General features: G+C 39.9%; 1 non-coding gene across 1 annotated transcript; it reads left to right on the plus strand.

Moving 5' to 3' along the window:
* Positions 1-6551: 6551 nt before the first annotated feature.
* LOC141615904 (small nucleolar RNA R71) lies at positions 6552-6659 on the plus strand. The gene has a single exon (XR_012530290.1). It is a non-coding gene; the product is annotated as a small nucleolar RNA R71 (small nucleolar RNA).
* Positions 6660-8111: the final 1452 nt, after the last annotated feature.

Genomic DNA, 8111 nt, shown 5'->3' on the forward strand with positions numbered 1-8111 from the left:
ATCTAAAAGGGAAGCATTCTAAGGGTACACACTCCTTCATAGATATGGTTTCTTCAAACTACTAAGCCTAGAAGGATACCAATAAATCACCTCCAAGTTGTGTCAAGCTAGGGTACCTTTGTCCTCAATTATTAAATGCTTTCGTAAGACTCCCTATGGTGTTAGAAACACTGGAGGATCGCGGAATTCCCCTTCTTGCCTAGACAAGAAGAAGGGTCGTCCCCTCTCTACCATGCACAAAAGTGGCTTTGATGGATAAAGGGATCATTTGTGATTGAGTTTCATATGGGAGTTTTCTTTTGTTGTTGTTTTTCCCTCTAATTTCTTGTTGCATTTGACATTTTGAGAACATTTCTTTGCCATTTCTTTTGATGTTTGGCATTTCAACACTTGATAATTTTAACTTTTTCTTGCATTTTCTTTTGAACATTTTCAAAGTCACCCCATTTGTAGTGAGGGTGCTTATATTTGAAGCATATGAGTTTTCATTTTTGTTACTCCTCTTTTCTTTTGATGCAATTGCAAACTTTTTGGCTTTCATTTCAATTCTTGAACTCAAATTTGAACAATTTTTGTGCCCATTCCCTTTTTGATGACAAAAATGTGGTAGAATATGGATGATGGTTGCATGGTTTTAAGGGTCATCTTGGAATAAACGGTAGCCAAGGAGTTATCACACCACAAGATACTCTTGATTAGGCCTTAATCCATGGGTTAAAGGATACTAGCATGACACATCCTAGGGTGTTTTACAAGTATTCTAATGAGCAAAGTCTTAAGAAGAAAAAGTATCTACAAGGGCCTTATATATACTTGTCAAGCTTCCCAAATAGATGTTTTCACAAAATTTTTCCTTAATGCAACTATATGCCATGAAGCGACTAACATTTATACAACCTAATGCATGTGCTTCTACCACTAGTATGCCAAATAATCTAAATGCAATCCTATAATCACATTGTTTATACCGCTATAAACAAAATAAAGCCACATAGTCATCAACATAAAGAGGAAAAAGGAGATTGGAAAGATCATATCATGCGGTCTTCAATATCCTCATGTGTCGGATGTGACGTAGTCGATCAATGTGAAAAAGGATAGACAAACACAATAAATATACAAGACTACACTATAAAGGAAATGAACATGTTTTTGGGTTTTTCAAATTTTCAAATTTTTATGGTTTTTATGCTTTATGGAATAAAAAGACATGTTTTTGTATTTTTCAATTTTTATCATTTTTGTTTTAAAAGTCATGTTAGAATTTCCCATCCCCACACTAGTATAGGCATTGTCTTCAATGGCCAATACGATAGGAAATTATGCAAGCTATATGAAATGCATGATTTTTACACTAAATGCAAACTATATGACATATAAACAAGTGATGCAAACTACACTACACTATATGATGCATGAATTTTTGTTTGGTTGGAGAGCATAATTTGAATTAACTCCCAATGCTTATGCTTGAACTTCCCCAAACCAAATGAGATACTATTGCTAATGTAAAAAATGGGAAAGTTCATGCACAAGAATGCTATGCATGAAACTAATTTTGTCATTTTGGATTTTACATGGTGGGAACAATAAAAGACACCTCAATGGGACCGAGGTGGGAGTCCTTTGAGTGTTCCTAGGACTCAAACACATGATCAAGATAAAAATTTTAAAACAAGAGAAATGAACAAAGCTAAAGGAGGTGTAGGAAACTCACAGTGGATTGTGGCATCCTCCAAAAAGCTTGCTAATCCTCAATTGTCGCCCATGGCGACAACACTTCCATCGTCATTATCATCATCAACTTCCTCACTAGTATCATCATCATCTACCTCCATAGACCCGGAGGCTTCACCATCATCACTTGAAATTTGATCCTCTTCTTCTTCAACTTCTTCACTCTCAACAACAATTTCCTCACCACCCATGCTAGCATCCCTAGAAGCATTAGGAAAAAAACACTTCCCTATCCGCCCAACTAGGCAAAGGACATGATGGGTCAAGAAGTCCTTGCCTAGCTAGGTGTAAGAGGGGCGGATATTGAGCTCTATAGGCATTGACTCGGTCTTCATAAGCTTGCTTATGCATGTGTTGCATTAATTGAGTCAAGTAATCGTTACCTACCGCAACACCTTCGGGTCGGAATTCTTAGTAGGTGAACGGGTAAGGTGGAGTCACAATAGCGGAGGAGGAGGATTAGGCATTGAATTCCCTTTATTGTTGTATGATCATCTCGGCTTCACCGGAGAGTGGAAGAAGATAGTTTGTGCTTCGGACATTGAGTCGGCAAATCTTGCTTGGTAGAATGAAGGACTTGGCATCTTTTGTAAGCCACTCAAATTTTTTGTCAAGGTTGTCATTCTTGACCCAATGAAATTTGTGAACCATAGTGGCTAGATCAATAAGGTGGTGTCCCTTAACCGGCTTGTAAGTCCCATCTTTGTTGAAATCCCAGTTGAAGTGCTTTGCCAACCATGTTACCAATTCCCCATTTACTATAAAGGCCGTACCTTCTTTGCCATGGTCGATTGTAAGCCACCTTTCAATTAAGAATTGAAGAATATTGTATTTCTTGGTGAACTTCTTATCGACATTCAAGGTTGACTCAAGATAGATGAAATCAAGTTCGGTGAAATGATTAGTCCCCTTCCTAGCAATAAGAGTATTTCCCACAACCATGTGCCACACTCTTATGCCCGGATGGTGAACATAAAGGGCACGACACTCATGGTATGATTCGAATTTTCTTCCGGTGATAGCTTTCCACAAAGGGGCGGGATCATATTTTGAAGGTTTCTTCACATAAGTTGAGTCATTATCAAGACCGAACACCTTGCCAAACTCATTAAAGGACATCTTTCTATCCACATTCTCAAGGCGGAATTCAATATTCCTTCGAGTCTCCACCTTTGTGACTTTTAATGAACTTAGAAATTCCAAGGTGAGGGAGGGGTAAGTCAATTCTTGCATATCAAAAAATGTAAGCAACCCCATAGGCTCAAAGAAGTTTTTGGTCCTTTCAAGGACACCCAATTTGGTCAAAGCATCTTGGCAAATAAACTTGGTGGGCAAAATCGATTTCTTAGCAAGAGACATAAAATTTTTTCTATGAGAATCGGATGTGAAAGTTACCTCCGGATATTCATGTAATTGCTCGATAACCGGGATAGAAGTAGTAGCCTCCACCATAGGAAGAGGAATTTCTTGAATTTCGACTCTTGCTTGTTGAACCACCATAGCCTTGGAAGCTTGAAGAGCTTGTTGCCTCTTTGAAAGATTTGATTTTGTAGGTGCCTTATTTCCACCTTTAGTCCTAGCCATTTTTCTTCTCCTTGTATGTATCAACAATCAATGATTTGCTTGAATTCTTCTAGTATCCTCAAACTTCAATGAATCCCAAATCGATTTAGGATTTTTGAAATTTGCTTATAACCCTAGAAAATCGATTTAATCTTTGAGGATTTTGATGTTTGAATGGCTTTTTGTTGATAAAGGAGTGATTTGATTGAGTTTTGAGGAAGTTTGGGTTTGATTTTGGTGAATTTGGTTGAAGAAATTGAGTTTTATGGATGAAGGGATCGAGGGTTTTGAATGTGTGTTTGTGTTTTGAATAGAATGAAATGAAATGGGAAAGGGGGTTTAAAATCCCGTGTTTTTGCAATTCAGCAGTAGGAGATGAGCATCTTAGGCACGGGACGCTCGGATTGTAGTTCAATCATCATTAGAAAATGAAACCCGTGTTGAGACGAGCGTCTTCAGGAGGAGACGAGCGGATTGATCTGGGGACGCTCGGATTCATAGTCAGAGTGAAATCCCAAATTTTGATGTAACCAGGACGAGCGGTTTCTCACTGAGATGAGCGTCTTTGGACTGAGACGAGCGGATTCTTGGGGAGACTCTCGGATTGTAGTTCAGTACCAATTTTTTTCTTTTCAGCTCTGTCAAGACGAGCGACTTATTGCTTGGACGCTCGGATTTCATCCAAGACGAGCGGGTTCCCATGGGGACGTTCGGATCATTCCTGTACCTCACGGGTTCAGTTCCACCCGTGGGTATTTTCATATCTCAAGTCATTTCTTCTTCATTCCTTTGGTCTTCATTGTGGGTGCACTACGAAGGCTCGGATAGCCTAGGCGATTGCTATCCCCACACTAAGTCAAAACACTACACATCAAGAAACATTTAAGTCCCTCCCTCACTTTCTCTCAAAACGATAATCTTGATCAAAATGTACAAATGTAAATCCAAAATTCGACAAAAATGTAATACAAGAATAAAATGCAAGTTAAGGGGTTAGAATATTTACAAATTGTGGTTTAGGGAGGACTCCACCAAACTCTCACTCTTGAGATGAGATGTCAAGGGGGCATAGCCAAGGTGTTGTTGTTGTTGCTCAACACCTTGTAGAAGTAGTCGAAGGCTTGTTCATTGTCATTATAAAGATCTTCAATAGACCTTTGCACATTGTGTTGTTCATGGTGGTGACTTGAGTCAAGATGGTCATCAAAGCCTTGGTCTATAGCATTGCCAATGTAGGGATTGACTAACCCATCGAATTCGTCATCCCATAGACCACATACTTCACTAGCTTGCTTCCCTATAGTATCATGAGTTGATGAAAACAACTCCTCTTTCTTGTTATCATGGCCAACGAGGCCTTCTTCATTACTTGTCATGAGTGGTGGTCAGCTATTCAAGCTCTCATTGTTGCAATTTCCTTACTCTTTGGACGGAGCATCTTGAAGATTATCCTCTTTCTTCTTCCATATGGGTGGTGATTCTTTACCCATAGCTTGTTTTTTGCATTGCGGTGCCAACTTCTTCCTATCACTTTCTCGGCTATAATGATCAATCATGAAACATCGCTCATGTAAGCGGGGAGCTCTCATTGTCTTGTCAAGGTTAAAAGTGATTGTTTCATCTCCCACTTCAAGTGTGAGCTCTCCATGTTTCACATCAATCACCGCTCCCGCGGTATATAAGAATGGTCTTCCTAAAATGATAGGAATGTTGGAGTCTTCCTCCATGTCAACAATAAAAAAAAGTCCACCGGGATGAAGAACTTGCCAATTTTTATCGGCACATCCTCCCATACCCCTAAAGGTGTCTTCGTTGATCGATCCACCATTTGAAGTGTGATATTAGTGCACTTGAGTTCTCCCATTCCTAGCCTTTTGCACACCGAGTATGGCATGACACTCACACTTGCCCCAAGGTCACATAAAGCTTTGTTGATTGTAGTGTCGCCAATGGTGCATGAAATAGAGAAACTTCCCGGATCCTTGAGTTTTGGAGGTGAACTTCCTTGTAGGATGGCACTACTCACCTTAGTGAACGCAATAGTCTCTAGCTTCCGGATGGATTTCTTCTTTGTAAGAATATCTTTCATGTATTTCGCATAGGCCGGAACATGATTCATTAGTTCCGTTAATGTAATTGAGACTTCCATGTTCTTCACAATCTCCATGAAGTTTCCAAGTTGTTAGTCAAACTTAGGCTTAGCTTGACGACTTGGAAATGGAAGTCTAATCACAATAGGCTCTTTCTCCTTAGCCTTCTCTTCATTCTTCTTCTTTGAAACTTCTTTAATGGGTTCTTCTTCCTTAGAGTTTTCCACAACTCTTTCCTTGTCACTAGCCTCCACAATGTCTTCATCAATGGGCCCCTTCGGCCCTTCATACCTTGTACCACTCCTGAAATGGATGGCACTCACTGACTCATGTCTTGGGGGATTACTTTGAGGTGGTAATTGCCCCTTTTGTCTTTGAGAGCTAGAAGATGCTAATTGAGACATTTGTGTCTCCAACATCTTTGTGTGAGCTAGTATGTTGTTGATGGTGATATCTTTTGCTTGGCTATCTTTTTGCATTTGAGTGAAAAATTCTTGTTGATTCTTTTGCATTTGGAGGACCGCTTTTTGAACATCAAAGCCTTGGTCATTGGATTGATTGTAAGAGGGTTGATTTTGATAACCTTAGCTTTGGTAAAAGGGTCTTTGAGCTTGATTTCTCATTGGAGGTGGGGTGTATGTTGGTTGAGGATTTTGAACATTTTGGCTTTTGTATGAAAGATTAGGATGGAATTTGGTATTCTCATTGTAATAGTTGGAATAAAGGGTACCACTCTTGTATGCTTGGAAAGCATTCACTTGTTCCTCTACATTCACTTTGGTCATGTCCCAAAGTTCCACAACTCTCACATACTCCACTTGGAATTGATGATGATGCCACCATAGCATTAACATGTTGTTTGGGTGATTTGGAGGCCTCTTCAAGTTTAGCCATGGCCTTCTAAAACTTTAAATTAATGGTGTCAATGTGAGCACTTAGTTGAGCACCCAATTGAGTAATGGAATCCACCTCATGCTTTCCTCCTCTAGTAGCCTTCCGAGGTCTACTATATTGCAAGTTATGGACCGCCATTTCTTCAATTTTGTTCCATGTTTAATTGTCATCAACTTCGGTGAACATACCATTGGATCCCATATTGAGAATGTTTCGGAAGTCTTCATATAGACCATTCCAAAATTGTTGTACAAGGAACCACTCGCTAAGTCTATGGTGTGGACAAGAATGACAAGTGTCCTTGAATCTCTCCCATGCTTCGTACAAAGATTCCTCATCCCTTTCTTTGAACCCGGTGATTTGGGCTCTCAACATGTTAGTCTTTTCCGGAGGATAGAATTTCTTGTAGAAAACAAGTGCCAATTTCTTCCAAGAATCAATACCAAGAGTAGCCTTGTCTAGGCTTTTCAACCATTGTTTCGCGGTACCAATCAAAGAAAAAGGAAATAAGACCCATCAGATTTGGTCTTGAGTAACTCCGGTTTGAGAAATCGCATCACAATAGTCACAAAAAGTCTCCATATGTGAGTGAGGGTCTTCACTAGGCATCCCTCCAAATTGACTTCTCTCAACTAATTGTATGAATGCGGATTTGACAATGAAATTAACGGTTAAATGTTGTGGTGTAAGAGTACCATTTGGTAGGTTCTCCTCTGTTCGTACGGAATGTGAAGAGAATTTAGGCATTGTGGGTTGATTTTGTGGTGGGTTTTGTATTGGGTTATCCTCTCATTCTCTTGCAAAAGGGTTGGTAAACTCAATGTTATTTGATTGAATGTTCACAATTTCTCCAATACCTCTCAAAGTACCTCTAGCAAGTCTTCTATTGTTGGTCAAAGTTCTTTCAATTTCAAGATCAATGGGTGATGAGTAGTATTTTAGTCGTATTTTACCCCGCATTTATACCTTATTCCGACTCGATTTTGCGTGCTTAAATGATTAAAAGGCTCATTTTATTTACTAATTTATAATAATTAATCGTCTCAATTTAATTTAATTATTAATCGGTTTTAATAATATTAGTGTTATTATTGTTTTATTGTTCGTAATTTGTAGATGAGGCGGAAAGTAAGAAGTAAATCGGGTCGAAACGGAGATGAGACGGGCCAAGAGCAAAGCGAGAATCAAATGAAAACCAAAATAAAAGTCAAAGGTTGACTTTGACCTTTCTCTTTCACCAACGACACCACCATACTCCTCTTCCTTCCCCTGCATTTCATCACACTCACCATTAACTCACCTCCATTAATAATCACCAAATTCAACCACCAATTCCACTCTCATGCACCTCTTCCATTCATCATCAGTCCCGTCCAACTTTACCACGCATCACCAGCACCTCGCCTGAACTCAGCTGCAACAACCCGTCATCACCTTGCACCATCACCAAATTCAATCCATTTTCATCATCAACCTTCGACACCTCAATTAATCTCCACCACGACTCCAACCCAACTCCGTCTGCTCCTCTGACCTGCTCATTCTCACGCCACCATTCCTGCATCAAACATCCCGCAATCACCAAGCATCCCAATCATCTCATCTCCTTCATCTCCAATAACTCCCCGTGTCCACTGCTTCACCTCAGACCCACAACCATGACATCCTCCCCTTCTCGCCATAACCACCAATAGCTCAACACCACTGCCGCCCATCATCACCAACGGCAGCAACATCCCCTCTCCTCGGCTCATCACCATACCACACCAGTATCTCCGTTCTTGTAACACCCCCATTTATTTAGGAGCCTTTAGCTAGACATTCCCA

This window comes from Silene latifolia, chromosome 11 (assembly GCF_048544455.1).
Source record: "Silene latifolia isolate original U9 population chromosome 11, ASM4854445v1, whole genome shotgun sequence".
NCBI lineage: Eukaryota > Viridiplantae > Streptophyta > Magnoliopsida > Caryophyllales > Caryophyllaceae > Silene > Silene latifolia.